Source organism: Pinus tabuliformis, chromosome 2_2 (assembly GCF_031772625.1).
Source record: "Pinus tabuliformis cultivar Carrire ecotype Pingquan chromosome 2_2, CPIR1, whole genome shotgun sequence".
Lineage (NCBI taxonomy): Eukaryota > Viridiplantae > Streptophyta > Pinopsida > Pinales > Pinaceae > Pinus > Pinus tabuliformis.
Genome location: NC_142300.1, coordinates 987,019,198 through 987,036,748, shown reverse-complemented (window position 1 = coordinate 987,036,748; position 17,551 = coordinate 987,019,198). Strand labels below are relative to the sequence as shown.

At 38.9% G+C, this 17,551-nt stretch overlaps 1 pseudogene; it reads left to right on the top strand.

Annotated features, from left to right (window-relative positions):
• Window positions 1–4,122: 4,122 nt before the first annotated feature.
• On the top strand, window positions 4,123–16,301 carry LOC149196623 (70 kDa peptidyl-prolyl isomerase-like; annotated as a pseudogene).
• Window positions 16,302–17,551: the final 1,250 nt, after the last annotated feature.

The window sequence follows — 17,551 nt, the reverse complement described above, 5'->3', positions numbered from 1 at the left end:
TCCACCGTTGTCTGAGGTTCTTCAGGCTCTTTATGATGATAAGAGCGTTTCTCAGGATTAAAATGCTTGTATGAGTGTGAATTCCTCTCATGAAGTAGAAGCTACGACAAACAGTGGTTTTGATCAGCCTAGTCTACCAGCAGTCCCTTCCAGTGGTAATGTAACGCATCTTAGTGTGGTTGGGAGAGGTGTGTAACGTAAAACACCGGTTCCAGTTGATGTCTCAGAACCAGAACCACCCACCTACGCCTAAAATATTATTTCCTTTGTTTTCAAGGGAGAATATGCTTATTGTTTCAAATGTGCAGCTTGTAAAAAGACCAACAAGACCTACTAATTTAGGATTAAACTCACTGCTTCATCCCTCTTTAATGAATTTTACAGTTTCTGAGCCAGAGTTTTTAAAAGATTCGTCAAAATATCAGAAGTTAGAGGTTTGTCAGTTACCAACTCTCTATTTCAATGAAACTGCAGTAGTTGAATGTTCTCAAAGTTTTTCTACGACTGATGATGGTTCCCCTTCAGAAAGCACAATAATAACAAATGAGTATCTTGTAAAAAGATGGAGTTTCCTATATCAAATGTTGGAGATGCATCAAATTTTGAGATGTCCTCTATTTCTGACAATTTAAGGAGCACTCTAAAGGTTTGACATCCATGAGATTTTCTCAATCTTAATAGGTAAAGTGTTCTGAGATGATGCACAATAAGCTACAAAACTTCTTGGAGAATTTGAAACAAGATTTTAGGTCTGAACTGAAGGAGAGGGAAATCAAAAATAATGGTGACTGCAAATTCCACTGGTAATATTCAGTTGACAAAGATTTTGGGTTGAAGCTATGTTTTTTTAAATTACACAGCAGTTTCGTAGCGCGCTACGAAACTGCTGTAGGTGGTGATTTTAAATGCAGAGCAGCTATTGTGATACTGTGAGCGGGAGTTTTGAAAGAGAGACACCTGTCCATCAATACAACCTACAACACATCAGAAACATGGCAGCATTCCATACCTGGGGTTATTAAAGAGCTGGGAACATGCTGCTGCATTTTCGAAGAGAGGTGGAAGACAAGGACCAGGAAAACAGGGGTTCTATCCTAATATTATTGAATCATCAACGCATCCAGCATCCAATGCTAACCTGGAACACTGAATCCTCATCTCATGCTATCACAGCCGCTTCCAGAAAGAGAGCAGATGTCAAAGAATGAAGTTCATTGTAATTAAGAGCCATCAAAGCTACCGCTATAGTAATCCACTTGGCAGAGAACGAGTCTTAATTGTAATAAATGCTATGTCCAGCATGATGTAGAATTAGGATCTTATTTTCTTTAGGATTCCAGCGCTGTCAATTAGTGGTCAGCTGTAATTATTAGTTAGTTAAAAGTTAGTAGGTGTCATCATAGGTAATTATTGAGCTCCCCTCACGCTGGAGGAGGGAGCTCGAATCAGGTAGAGTAAGCATTCTATATAGAGCTGAAAGATGAATGTAAAGGGGGTTGGATGTTTTGATAAAGAAGAAGACTATTTTGGTTTATGTATAGCAGAGCTCAGTAATACAAATAACCATTATTTCTTCTCAGGATTCACAATAGATCTTATTGTTCAAATGTGTGATGGTTATTCTCTTTAGTGTTCTTTTACAGTCTTGTTATTGCATAATCACTCAGAACTCATGTTTCATGCTCTGACTTCCTGTATGCTTGGCAAACTATGTTTCATATAGGTTATGTTTGAACATTAGATGTAAAGTGCCCTGATTTCTATGAAAGGATAGTGCCATTGTTTACTGAGATTTTAGTGACTCCATAAGCCCAATGGGAACTAATTTGATATTTGTCCAGCCAGCATATTTTTTTCATGTGTCTTATAAGAGTTAGCCATCTTTCCTTGTCATTAATCAATATTCATAATCTGTGAGAGAGCCCTCTCAGACTAAGGAGGCTAAGCCTTAGTCCAAAGCTTGGTTTGAAATAGTTACACATAATCTTGCTGATTGGCAGCCTTCAGTGTGTGATTTTGTGATAACATTTTGGTTCGTCTGCCGGGAGTCGAAGATTATTCTTTCCCGAAATCATGAAGCTGAACTTCTGAAGGTAGCAGGAGCTCAGAAGGTTTTTGAGGCTGCAAAACTACCTTGGCGACTCCATTGTTGAAGAATTCGAAATTCATACATTCATGGTGATTCCACTGGAGTCATGAAGGACCCAGAAGCTACCATTCTTAGTTCAAGGTATGCATGCATAGATTTTTCAGGAATTCATGGTTTCCCAAATCATTTTCCCAAGGATGCATATTTTCTAAAGAATGGTCCAAAATTCAACGGTGAAGATTTGAGTTTAACCTTGAAGCATATATCAGATTTTTGTGAATTTGCACAGCTTCTTAGAGTTAAACATGAGGATGTTTGCATTATGTTATTCTATGATTCACTTCAAGGGAAATGCAAACAGTGGGTTGAGAGCTTTCCTGTCAAATCCATTAAGTCATTTCAAGACTTTTGGCTTATGTTTTTGGAGGAATGGATAGATAGGTCAGAGGAGGTGGCAAACTCTCCCTCAGTTGAAGGTTTCAAACAATGGAATAATGATCATAGTAAAGAAGAAACAAATGAATCTTTTTCTTTGTCCTTGTCCTCATATCTAAAATCCTTTGATTGCAAGGCAGAGGATAGGATGAGATTTTTGGATGAATTTGCTGAGGACCTTGAAAAAGAAATTGAAGGTTTAGAAGGTCAAATTCAGGCATATAGTTTTCATAATCATGATCATTATTTTCAGAGGTTTTCTATGGCAGAACGCAAGGAGAGAATGCTGGTTCCTTTCTCTTTCACGATTGAGGAACTGAACACTACCGTTGAAGATCAGTTTGCACAGCTGGAAAGTTACAAGGAAAAACAAGCTGATCATGTATTCTGGGATCCTGTAGCTGATTACATGGAAGAGTTTTACTCTCAAGTTTTTCAGTTTTCCTATAAAGATCAGAGACAATTTCAGTGGCAGGGGTCATCACACTATCAGATTGGCTCTGAACTCCGATGCAGTCAAAGAAATCAAATATCAGATAAAACAGAGGATTGGCTACATTGGAAATTTCATATTGATTGAGCAGAAAGAAGTTGAAATTGTTAGGGTAGGTAGGTAGAGGTAAATGCAAAATAAGCTCAAGGTCAACTGAGCATTTTTTTAGTAGAAGTAGCTTTCTTTCTCCTACAGTCATGCTGGTCAAGCAAATTTCTGTTTGTCAAATAAATTTTATAAGGCACTGGAACTGCAGGTTCTTAGTGCACCCCAAGGGCACACTATCCCAAGTGGAGCCACTGTTATCACTGAAAATTCTGTTGCCAAAAATTGCTCAGACTAGCTTAAGGACAAAGTGTTTTCGCAGCGCATAAATCCTTTAGCAGTTTCGCAGCGCAACCTGTTTTAGTGATTTCGTAGCGTGCTACGAAATTGGGGATTTGTTCGAATCCATAGCAACTGTCATGCAAAATAGTTCTGGGGTGGATGCATTTTACAGGTGGCATGTTCTCAAGCTCCTGCATGTATGCTTGTCATCAGTTCTGAATCTGAAGGGAAATATTACAGGTGAAGGAGTGTTTTGAGTGGGATGGTGACTTTTATGCTTTGCATCCACCACTGTTGCCAAGCAGAGACAAGGGAAAAGTCTGAAGTGTTGCAGCCGCAAAACAACCTAATCCCCAAAGGTGCAGATATAACAAGATACAGGGACTACTTTAAGGACCTTGGTAAGAATGAAAGGGTTGAAGTGATTGCACTGCCGAGTTCCTTAGTGCAGCGTTCTGTTTTTCAAGATGCACCAGATTTGTTGGTTTCTTTAGATGCTCTGAAGGCACCATCTCATCATAGGGGAAAGTATGAACCAACATTATATGGCAATTTGCTTGGGAGTCTTCCCCTTTCTTTGGAGGCATCAATGCTTGTCATTAAGTCTGGTCAGTGTGGGTTTCTTAGAGAGGGTGCAATAATTGGTTCATTGATGGATGCACGACCAATGCCTATCATACAGCCATTTGGGCAGCAATCTTTGTTCAATAAATATGTGGACAGCTATTACAATGATGCTAATGGATCTGTTGGTTCTTCATATCATACAAAGACACTTATGGCAAATTTTTGTACAATTCTATTTTGGCAACGGATTTTGAAGGACAAGCATCGATTGCAACGACTCATTCAAGTGGCTGGCAATGAGATCTTCACAACTCAGACACATGATTTTGCTTCAATTGCTCCTAGGCTTGAGCAGGAGTGGTCTTCTTTCCACCATTTGGTGCCGTCATCACTTCATGCTATTGCTGAGACATGCCCAAGTTTCTCTGCATTTTGGAAGGTCCACCATTGTATTACAATGATTATGATTTCAAGCACACATGCTTTCTCTCTCCAGGACAACTTGAAGCAAACTTGAGTTTTGCCGTTGGCACTGAACTAGCAGATGATATTGTTACAGATGTTTGTATTCAGGCTTCATATGTTGACTCAGGGTCCTTGAATACTTCAAGTATAAGAAATGGGAGCACCCAAAAGAAGCTGATGAAGTTTTGGTTAAATATGAGGCTAGACTGGAGGACGGAACTGTTATGAAACCAGCTCACAAAAAGATAGAAAAGAGAGATCCACGCCTTAGAATTCAGCCTCTTCGAGGGGGCAACCTCCTTTACATTACATAAATGAACAATTCTTGGATGATACAAATGAAAATACCTCCTTTCTATATATAGGAGTCTAAGTGGTCCCAATACAATCAAAGCCTACATAACAATAATATTGTAGGGCACAACAGTAACAATGGTGGGCTTCTATGTGGCATAATAGTAACAATATGGGCACTACATGGGTACATCAATATAATAAGTGGGTTATACTAATAACAATAAGGGGTTACACTAGTAGTATAGGGGCCTAACATGCCCCTCTCCTTCAAAAAGCGTTGTCCTCAACGCTTGAGTAGTTCTTGATGCTTCTATATAAAATTCTTGTCCTCCCATGTGGAATATTCAGCGGGTAAGTTCTTCCACTTGATGAGATACTCTAAAATTGATCGATTTCATATCTGTCGGGTTCTTGTTTCTGTGACTGCTCCAAGTTCCAATATGATTTTTCCTTCCTCTTCAATTTCTGGCAATATTGCTTGAATTGGGATCTTTTGCAACTTTTGAATAAGTGGCCATACTTCTTCGTTCTTCTTCCATTCATCCGTTGCTTCGTTTATCCAATTTGGTTGGATAATATAAATAGCACAAAACAATGTTTCCACATCCTCATCCTTGAAGTGTCTTCCCATTCGGTAAGGTCGCCATTTTTTAAGTGCATGTAGTATTGCCAACATTTCCTTCTCATAAATAGCTTGCTTGAGATGTAGCAGTAAAAATACCCAATCACTCACATCAAAACATTTTTCACTACGATGTTGATCTACCTATTGTTTCATTTGATTTTTCACCGAAGTGGCGTTATCCTTTAAAAGTTGGAGAACTTGCTGTTGATGCTCGATATGATCTTTCACTTCTTGAACATTTTTCTTCTTGATGTGTCCTTCTATCTTGATAGTTTGAGGAGTGGTAATTTCATCCATTGAATTACAAGATATGGTTGGATTCATTTCTTCTTTCTCGATGTGATTTTTCACTTCTTGCACATTTTTCTTCTTGATATGTCCTTCTATCTTGAGAGTTTGAGGAGTGGTAATTCTTGCCAATGCTTTACAAGGTATGGCCTGATTCATTTCTTCTTTCTCTGGGGTGGTGTCCTGACGTATATCCTCTTCTTTTGATGTTTCTTGATCCTTTTCTTCCTCCTCTTCATATTCTATGTAAAATAATTTCTTCTCAGCACACCTATGACCTTTAGTGCATTTGCTATCACAATTGTAACAAAGCCCTTTTTCTCTTTTTTCTTCCAATTGTTGTGGTGTAACCCTTGTAGGTTGTGGAAGACTGGGAGAAACAACACTTCCATCTTTATAGTTGTGAGGGGTATGCTTCCTGGTTTCCATAATTTTGCTTTCCATTATGTCACAAAGCCCTTTTACTCTTTCCAATTGTTGTGGTGTTGCTCTAAAGAAGGTGTTTCTCTTTATATCCTCATAATGTGCTATCATTTCCTCCGTGAAAATTGACCACGTAACAAGTTTTTTACGAGAACAAAGCCCTTTGTACCATAAAAATTGATCTGGTTCTAAATATGAAGATGCAATACATACCTTTTGTAACAGTTGTACACCATGTATATCAAAATATTGCTCCATCTGAAGTATCCAATTTACCGGATCCTTTCCATCAAACTTCCTCATCTTGCTTTTTCTTGATTTTAGGGGCTCTACCTTGAAACGACTGTAACTCTGTACTTTCGGATCTTTAAGTTCTGAACTTGTGATCTGTAGTATCCCTCTGTGTCCTCTTTCTAATGCCACAAGTCTGATCCAAATTGGATTCTCCAAGAAAAAGTTATGCACAATCTCCCGCAGTGACCTGATTATAGACTAGTTCAGTAGAGCGAAATTGTATGACGTGCCACGTGTCACTGTTTCAACCTTTGACTCTGAAAAATATATAAACAGAAACTACTATCCGTCCTCTTTCTGTACCTTCTTACGAAATTTCAATCCGATGCTCAGAAAGAAAGTTATGACGATTTTCCCCAGGTTACATGTTTTTAGTGTAATTCAGGAGTCTGCAAAAGGACCAACTTCCGCAGATCATATCTCCGAAAAGATCACGCGAAAATATCTGAAATTTGGACCCAAGGTTCAGCGTCAATTATTCTCAAATGGGTTTTGTTTGCGACTTCTGAAACATCACAGAAAAAACGTTATAGCGAAAATGCCACGATGACCTGTTTGGAGCAGCGAAACCCTAAAATCCAAAGCTCTGATACCAAATGTTATGAAACCAGCTCACAAAAAGATAGAAAAGAGAGATCCACGCCTTAGAATTCAGCCTCTTCGAGGGGGAAACCTCCTTTACATTACATAAATGAACAATTCTTGGATGATACAAATGAAAATACCTCCTTTCTATATATAGGAGTCTAAGTGGTCCCAATACAATCAAAGCCTACATAACAATAATATTGTAGGGCACAACAGTAACAATGGTGGGCTTCTATGTGGCATAATAGTAACAATATGGGCACTACATGGGTACAACAATATAATAAGTGGGTTATACTAATAACAATAAGGGGTTACACTAGTAGTATAGGGGCCTAACATGCCCCTCTCCTTCAAAAAGCGTTGTCCTCAACGCTTGAGTAGTTCTTGATGCTTCTATATAAAATTCTTGTCCTCCCATGTGGAATATTCAGCGGGTAAGTTCTTCCACTTGATGAGATACTCTGAAATTGATCGATTTCGTATCTGTCGGATTCTTGTTTCTGTGACTGCTCCAGGTTCCAATATGATTTTTCCTTCCTCTTCAATTTCTGGCAATATTGCTTGAATTGGGATTTTTTGCAACTTTTGAATAAGTGGCCATACTTCTTCGTTCTTCTTCCATTCATCCGTTGCTTCGTTTATCCAATTTGGTTGGATAATATAAATAGCACAAAACAATGTTTCCACATCCTCATCCTTGAAGTGTCTTCCCATTCGGTAAGGTCGCCATTTTTTAAGTGCATGTAGTATTGCCAACATTTCCTTCTCATAAATAGCTTGCTTGAGATGTAGCAGTAAAAATACCCAATCACTCACATCAAAACATTTTTCACTACGATGTTGATCTACCTGTTGTTTCATTTGATTTTGCACCGAAGTGGCGTTATCCTTTAAAAGTTGGAGAACTTGCTGTTGATGCTCGATATGATCTTTCACTTCTTGAACATTTTTCTTCTTGATGTGTCCTTCTATCTTGATAGTTTGAGGAGTGGTAATTTCATCCATTGAATTACAAGATATGGTTGGATTCATTTCTTCTTTCTCGATATGATTTTTCACTTCTTGCACCTTTTTGTTCTTGATATGTCCTTCTATCTTGAGAGTTTGAGGAGTGGTAATTCTTGCCAATGCTTTACAAGGTATGGCCTGATTCATTTCTTCTTTCTCTGGGGTGGTGTCCTGACGTATATCCTCTTCTTTTGATGTTTCTTGATCCTTTTCTTCCTCCTCTTCATATTCTATGTAAAATAATTTCTTCTCAGCACACCTATGACCTTTAGTGCATTTGCTATCACAATTGTAACAAAGCCCTTTTTCTCTTTTTTCTTCCAATTGTTGTGGTGTAACCCTTGTAGGTTGTGGAAGACTGGGAGAAACAACACTTCCATCTTTATAGTTGTGAGGGGTATGCTTCCTGGTTTCCATAATTTTTCTTTCCATTATGTCACAAAGCCCTTTTACTCTTTCCAATTGTTGTGGTGTTGCTCTAAAGAAGGTGTTTCTCTTTATATCCTCATAATGTGCTATCATTTCCTCCGTGAAAATTGATCACGTAACAAGTTTTTTACGAGAACAAAGCCCTTTGTACCATAAAACTTGATCTGGTTCTAAATATGAAGATGCAATACATACCTTTTGTAACAGTTGTACACCATGTATATCAAAATATTGCTCCATCTGAAGTATCCAATTTACCGGATCCTTGCCATCAAACTTCCTCATCTTGCTTTTTCTTGATTTTAGGAGCTCTACCTTGAAACGACTGTAACTCTGTACTTTCAGATCTTTAAGTTCTGAACTTGTGATCTGTAGTATCCCTTTGTGTCCTCTTTCGAATGCCACAAGTCTGATCCAAATTGGATTCTCCAAGAAAAAGTTATGCACAATCTCCCGCAGTGACCTGATTATAGACTAGTTCAGTAGAGTGGAATTGTATGAAGTGCCACGTGTCACTGTTTCAACCTTTGACTCTGAAAAAAATATATAAACAGAAACTAAAGTCCGTCCTCTTTCTGTACCTTCTTACGAAATTTCAATCCGATGCTCAGAAAGAAAGTTATGACGATTTTCCCCAGGTCACATGTTTTTAGTGTAATTCAGGAGTCTGCAAAAGGACCAACTTCCGCAGATCATATCTCCGAAACGATCACGCGACAAGATCTGAAATTTGGACCCAAGGTTCAGCGTCAATTATTCTCAAATGGGTTTTTTTTGCAACTTTTGAAACGTCATAGAAAAAAAGTTATAGCGAAAATGCCACGATGACCTGTTTGGAGCAGCGAAACCCTAGAATCCAAAGCTCTGATACCAAATGTTATGAAACCAGCTCACAAAAAGATAGAAAAGAGAGATCCACGCCTTAGAATTCAGCCTCTTCGAGGGGGAAACCTCCTTTACATTACATAAATGAACAATTCTTGGATGATACAAATGAAAATACCTCCTTTCTATATATAGGAGTCTAAGTGGTCCCAATACAATCAAAGCCTACATAACAATAATATTGTAGGGCACAACAGTAACAATGGTGGGCTTCTATGTGGCATAATAGTAACAATATGGGCACTACATGGGTACAAAAATATAATAAGTGGGTTATACTAATAACAATAAGGGGTTACACTAGCAGTATAGGGGCCTAACAGGAACTGTTGTATCAAAATCAGAGGAGGGTGTGGAGTTTTATGTGAAGGATGGATATTTCTGTCCAGCTTTTGCCATAGCTGTCAAAACAATGAAGAAGGGAGAAAAAGTATTGTTGACAGTGAAGCCTCAGTATGGTTTTTGACATCAAGGACGTGAAGCAATTGGAAATGATGTAACCGCGCCACCAAATGCAGCATTGTTTGAGGATCTTGAGCTTGTGTCTTGGAAGGTTGTCGATGAAATTACTGATGATAAGAAAGTGCTGAAGAAAATCCTGAAGCAAGGAGAAGGTTATGAACGACCTAATGATGGGGCAGTGGTCAAAGTGAAATACACGGGGAAGTTAGAGGATGGCACCATATTTGAGGAAAAGGGATCTGATGAAGAACCATTCGAGTTTATGGCTGGAGAAGAAGCAGTCGAAGCCCTTGAAGGTCACTTGTAATCTCAACAATGCAGCTTGTAAACTCAAATTGAAAGACTATATACAAGCAGAAAAATTATGTACAAAGGTTTTGGAGATTGAATCACAAAACGTTAAGGCTTTATATAGAAGAGCACAAGCATATATTCAGACAGCAGATTTGGAGCTCGCAGAGCTGGACATAAAGAAAGCACTCGAGATTGACCCCAACAACAGGGATGTGAAGCTCGAGTACAGGGCTCTTATAGAGAAACTCTGGAGTACAATAGAAAGTAAATAAAAAAAAAAACATTATTCCTATGCTCGATTTTCTGATAACAAAAGGTATCAAGGACTGTGATTCAAATGCCTCCGGTGAAATTAGTGGTGCTTTCGAAACCTACTTTTCAGTAGCTAAGCGAATAGGTTTATACCTGGCACGCATATGTCACAAAGAATGAGCTTTCACAAAGAATGCTTGAGGATCACATGGAATGAGTGAAGAGGCCAAATGATGGTAAGGATGTGATTGCCACAAGGCCGCCGTTATTGGTGACACCGGGGACCCATTAAAATATACATCGGGGCCACCTCTAAACATTCTTTGGTGATTAAAGGTCTTATTGAAGATCTCAAGGCGATGATGTCAGCTCCACCATTGTCTGAGGTTCTTCAGGCTCTTCATGATGATAAGAGCGTTTCTTAGGATTAAAATGCTTGTATGAGTGTGAATTCCTCTCATGAAGTAGAAGCTACGACAAACAGTGGTTTTGATCAGCCTAGTCTACCAGCAGTCCCTTCCAGTGGTAATGTAACGCATCTTAGTGTGGTTGGGAGAGGTGTGTAACGTAAAACACCGGTTCCAGTTGATGTCTCAGAACCAGAACCACCCGCCTACGCCTAAAATATTATTTCCTTTGTTTTCAAGGGAGAATACGCTTATTGTTTCAAATGCGCAGCTTGTAAAAAGACCAACAAGACCTACTAATTTAGGATTAAACTCACTGCTTCATCCCTCTTTAATGAATTTTACAGTTTCTGAGCCAGAGTTTTTAAAAGATTCGTCAGAATATCAGAAGTTAGAGGTTTGTCAGTTACCAACTCTCTATTTCAATGAAACTGCAGTAGTTGAATGTTCTCAAAGTTTTTCTACGATTGATGATGGTTCCCCTTCAGAAAGCACAATAATAACAAATGAGTATCTTGTAAAAAGATGGAGTTTCCTATATCAAATGTTGGAGATGCATCAAATTTTGAGATGTCCTCTATTTCTGACAATTTAAGGAGCACTCTAAAGGTTTGACATCCATGAGATTTTCTCAATCTTAATAGGTAAAGTGTTCTGAGATGATGCACAATAAGCTGCAAAACTTCTTGGAGAATTTGAAACAAGATTTTAGGTCTGAACTGAAGGAGAGGGAAATCAAAAATAATGGTGACTGCAAATTCCACTGGTAATATTCAGTTGACAAAGATTTTGGGTTGAAGCTATGTTTTTTTAAATTACACAGCAGTTTCGTAGCGCGCTACGAAACTGCTTTAGGTGGTGATTTTAAATGCAGAGCAGCTATTGTGATACTGTGAGCGGGAGTTTTGAAAGAGAGACACCTGTCCATCAATACAACCTACAGCACATCAGAAACATGGCAGCATTCCATACCTGGGGTTATTAAAGAGCTGGGAACATGCTGCTGCATTTTCGAAGAGTGGTGGAAGACAAGGACCGGGAAAACAGGGGTTCTATCCTAATATTATTGAATCATCAACGCATCCAGCATCCAATGCTAACCTGGAACATTGAATCCTCATCTCATGCTATCACAGCCGCTTCCAGAAAGAGAGCAGATGTCAAAGAATGAAGTTCATTGTAATTAAGAGCCATCAAAGCTACCGCTATAGTAATCCACTTGGCAGAGAACGAGTCTTAATTGTAATAAATGCTATGTCCAGCATGATGTAGAATTAGGATCTTATTTTCTTTAGGATTCCAGCGCTGTCAATTAGTGGTCAGCTTTAATTATTAGTTAGTTAAAAGTTAGTAGGTGTCATCATAGGTAATTATTGAGCTTCCCTCACGCTGGAGGAGGGAGCTCGAATCAAGTAGAGTAAGCATTCTATATAGAGCTGAAAGATGAATGTAAAGGGGGTTGGATGTTTTGATAAAGAAGAAGACTATTTTGGTTTATGTATAGCAGAGCTCAGTAATACAAATAACCGTTATTTCTTCTCAGGATTCACAATAGATCTTATTGTTCAAATGTGTGATGGTTATTCTCTTTAGTGTTCTTTTATAGTCTTGTTATTGCATAATCACTCAGAACTCATGTTTCATGCTCTGACTTCCTGTATGCTTGGCAAACTGTGTTTCATATAGGTTATGTTTAAACATTAGATGTAAAGTGCCCTGATTTCTATGAAAGGATAGTGCCATTGTTTACTGAGATTTTAGTGACTCCATAAGCCCAATGGGAACTAATTTGATATTTGTCCAGCCAGCATATTTTTTTCATGTGTCTTATAAGAGTTAGCCATCTTTCCTTGTCATTAATCAATATTCATAATCTGTGAGAGAGCCCTCTCAGACTAAGGAGGCTAAGCCTTAGTCCAAAGCTTGGTTTGAAATAATTACACATAATCTTGCTGATTGGCAGCCTTCAGTGTGTGATTTTGTGATAACATTTTGGTTCGTCTGCCGGGAGTCGAAGATTATTCTTTCCCGAAATCATGAAGCTGAACTTCTGAAGGTAGCAGGAGCTCAGAAGGTTTTTGAGGCTGCAAAACTACCTTGGTGACTCCATTGTTGAAGAATTCGAAATTCATACATTCATGGTGATTCCACTGGAGTCATGAAGGACCCAGAAGCTACCATTCTTAGTTCAAGGTATGCATGCATAGATTTTTCAGGAATTCATGGTTTCCCAAATCATTTTCCCAAGGATGCATATTTTCTAAAGAATGGTCCAAAATTCAACGGTGAAGATTTGAGTTTAACCTTGAAGCATATATCAGATTTTTGTGAATTTGCACAGCTTCTTAGAGTTAAACATGAGGATGTTTGCATTATGTTATTCTATGATTCACTTCAAGGGAAATGCAAACAGTGGGTTGAAAGCTTTCCTGTCAAATCCATTAAGTCATTTCAAGACTTTTGGCTTATGTTTTTGGAGGAATGGATAGATAGGTCAGAGGAGGTGGCAAACTCTCCCTCAGTTGAAGGTTTCAAACAATGGAATAATGATCATAGTAAAGACGAAACAAATGAATCTTTTTCTTTGTCCTTGTCCTCATATCTAAAATCCTTTGATTGCAAGGCAGAGGATAGGATGAGATTTTTGGATGAATTTGCTGAGGACCTTGAAAAAGAAATTGAAGGTTTAGAAGGTCAAATTCAGGCATATAGTTTTCATAATCATGATCATTATTTTCAGAGGTTTTCTATGGCAGAACGCAAGGAGAGAATGCTGGTTCCTTTCTCTTTCACGATTGAGGAACTGAACACTGCTGTTGAAGATCAGTTTGCACAGCTGGAAAGTTACAAGGAAAAACAAGCTGATCATGTATTCTGGAATCCTGTAGCTGATTACATGGAAGAGTTTTACTCTCAAGTTTTCCAGTTTTCCTATAAAGATCAGAGACAATTTCAGTGGCAGGGGTCATCACACTATCAGATTGGCTCTGAACTCTGATGCAGTCAAAGAAATCAAATATCAGATAAAACAGAGGATTGGCTACATTGGAAATTTCATATTGATTGAGCAGAAAGAAGTTGAAATTGTTAGGGTAGGTAGGTAGAGGTAAATGCAAAATAAGCTCAAGGTCAACTGAGCATTTTTTTAGTAGAAGTAGCTTTCTTTCTCCTACAGTCATGCTGGTCAAGCAAATTTCTGTTTGTCAAATAAATTTTATAAGGCACTGGAACTGCAGGTTCTTAGTGCACCCCAAGGGCACACTATCCCAAGTGGAGCCACTGTTATCACTGAAAATTCTGTTGCCAAAAATTGCTCAGACTAGCTTAAGGACAAAGTGTTTTCGCAGCGCATAAATCCTTTAGCAGTTTCGCAGCGCAATCTATTTTAGTGATTTCGTAGCGTGCTACGAAATTGGGGATTTGTTCGAATCCATAGCAACTGTCATGCAAAATAGTTCTGGGGTGGATGCATTTTACAGGTGGCATGTTCTCAAGCTCCTGCATGTATGCTTGTCATCAGTTCTGAATCTGAAGGGAAATATTACAGGTGAAGGAGTGTTTTGAGTGGGATGGTGACTTTTATGCTTTGCATCCACCACTGTTGCCAAGCAGAGACAAGGGAAAAGTCTGAAGTGTTGCAGCCGCAAAACAACCTAATCCCCAAAGGTGCAGATATAACAAGATACAGGGACTACTTTAAGGACCTTGGTAAGAATGAAAGGGTTGAAGTGATTGCACTGCCGAGTTCCTTAGTGCAGCGTTCTGTTTTTCAAGATGCACCAGATTTGTTGGTTTCTTTAGATGCTCTGAAGGCACCATCTCATCATAGGGGAAAGTATGAACCAACATTATATGGCAATTTGCTTGGGAGTCTTCCCCTTTCTTTGGATGCATCAATGCTTGTCATTAAGTCTGGTCAGTGTGGGTTTCTTAGAGAGGGTGCAATAATTGGTTCATTGATGGATGCACGACCAATGCCTATCATACAGCCATTTGGGCAGCAATCTTTGTTCAATAAATATGTGGACAGCTATTACAATGATGCTAATGGATATGTTGGTTCTTCATATCATACAAAGACACTTATGGCAAATTTTTGTACAATTCTGTTTTGGCAATGGATTTTGAAGGACAAGCATCGATTGCAACGACTCATTCAAGTGGCTAGAAATGAGATCTTCACAACTCAGACACATGATTTTTCTTCAATTGCTCCTAGGATTGAGCAGGACTGGTCTTCTTTCCACCATTTGGTGCCGTCATCACTTCATGCTATTGCTGAGACATGCCCAAGTTTCTCTGCATTTTGGAAGGTCCACCATTGTATTACAATGATTATGATTTCAAGCACACATGCTTTCTCTCTCCAGGACAACTTGAAGCAAACTTGAGTTTTGCCGTTGGCACTGAACTAGCAGATGATATTGTTACAGATGTTTGTATTCAGGCTTCATATGTTGACTCAGGGTCCTTGAATACTTCAAGTATAAGAAATGGGAGCACCCAAAAGAAGCTGATGAAGTTTTGGTTAAATATGAGGCTAGACTGGAGGACGGAACTGCTGTATCAAAATCAGAGGAGGGTGTGGAGTTTTATGTGAAGGATGGATATTTCTGTCCAGCTTTTGCCATAGCTGTCAAAACAATGAAGAAGGGAGAAAAAGTATTGTTGACAGTGAAGCCTCAGTATGGTTTTGGACATCAAGGACGTGAAGCAATTGGAAATGATGTAACCGCGCCACCAAATGCAACATTGTTTGTGGATCTTGAGCTTGTGTCTTGGAAGGTTGTCGATGAAATTACTGATGATAAGAAAGTGCTGAAGAAAATCCCGAACCAAGGAGAAGGTTATGAACGACCTAATGATGGGGCAGTGGTCAAAGTGAAATACACGAGGAAGTTAGAGGATGGCACCATATTTGAGGAAAAGGGATCTGATGAAGAACCATTCGAGTTTATGGCTGGAGAAGAAGCAGTCGAAGCCCTTGAAGGTCACTTGTAATCTCAACAATGCAGCTTGTAAACTCAAATTGAAAGACTATATACAAGCAGAAAAATTATGTACAAAGGTTTTGGATATTGAATCGCAAAACGTTAAGGCTTTATATAGAAGAGCACAAGCATATATTCAGACAGCAGATTTGGAGCTCGTAGAGCTGGACATAAAGAAAGCACTCGAGATTGACCCCAACAACAGGGATGTGAAGCTCGAGTACAGGGCTCTTATAAAGAAACTCTGGAGTACAATAGCAAGTAAATAAAAAAAAACCATTATTCCTGTGCTCGATTTTCTAATAACAAAAGGTATCAAGGACTGTGATTCAAATGCCTCCGGTGAAATTAGTGGTGCTTTCGAAACCTACTTTTCAGTAGCTAAGCGAATAGGTTTATACCTGGCACGCATATGTCACAAAGAAATAGCTTTCACAAAGAATGCTTGAGGATCACATGGAATGAGTGAAGAGGCCAAATGATGGTAAGGATCTGATTGCCACAAGGCCACCGTTATTGGTGACACCGGGGACCCATTAAAATATACATCGGGGCCACCTCTAAACATTCTTTGGTGATTAAAGGTCTTATTGAAGATCTCAAGGCGATGATGTCAGCTCCACCGTTGTCTGAGGTTCTTCAGGCTCTTTATGATGATAAGAGCGTTTCTCAGGATTAAAATGCTTGTATGAGTGTGAATTCCTCTCATGAAGTAGAAGCTACGACAAACAGTGGTTTTGATCAGCCTAGTCTACCAGCAGTCCCTTCCAGTGGTAATGTAACGCATCTTAGTGTGGTTGGGAGAGGTGTGTAACGTACAACACCGGTTCCAGTTGATGTCTCAGAACCAGAACCACCCGCCTACGCCTAAAAGATTATTTCCTTTGTTTTCAAGGGAGAATACGCTTATTGTTTCAAATGCACAGCTTGTAAAAAGACCAACAAGACCTACTAATTTAGGATTAAACTCACTGCTTCATCCCTCTTTAATGGATTTTACAGTTTCTGAGCCAGAGTTTTTAAAAGATTCGTCAGAATATCAGAAGTTAGAGGTTTGTCAGTTACCAACTCTCTATTTCAATGAAACTGCAGTAGTTGAATGTTCTCAAAGTTTTTCTACGACTGATGATGGTTCCCCTTCAGAAAGCACAATAATAACAAATGAGTATCTTGTAAAAAGATGGAGTTTCCTATATCAAATGTTGGAGATGCATCAAAGCCTGAGATGTCCTCTATTTCTGACAATTTAAGGAGCACTCTAAAGGTTTGACATCCATGAGATTTTCTCAATCTTAATAGGTAAAGTGTTCTGAGATGATGCACAATAAGCTGCAAAACTTCTTGGAGAATTTGAAACAAGATTTTAGGTCTGAACTGAAGGAGAGGGAAATAAAAAATAATGGTGACTGCAAATTCCACTGGTAATATTCAGTTGATAAAGATTTTGGGTTGAAGCTATGTTTTTTAAATTACACAGCAGTTTCGTAGCGCGCTACGAAACTGCTGTAGGTGGTGATTTTAAACGCAGAGCAGCTATTGTGATACTGTGAGCGGGAGTTTTGAAAGAGAGACACCTGTCCATCAATACAACCTACAGCACATCAGAAACATGGCAGCATTCCATACCTGGGGTTATTAAAGAGCTGGGAACATGCTGCTACATTTTCGAAGAGTGGTGGAAGACAAGGACCGGGAAAACAGGGGTTCTATCCTAATATTATTGAATCATCAACGCATCCAGCATCCAATGCTAACCTGGAACATTGAATCCTCATCTCATGCTATCACAGCCGCTTCCAGAAAGAGAGCAGATGTCAAAGAATGAAGTTCATTGTAATTAAGAGCCATCAAAGCTACCACTGTAGTAATCCACTTGGCAGAGAACGAGTCTTAATTGTAATAAATGCTATGTCCAGCATGATGTAGAAT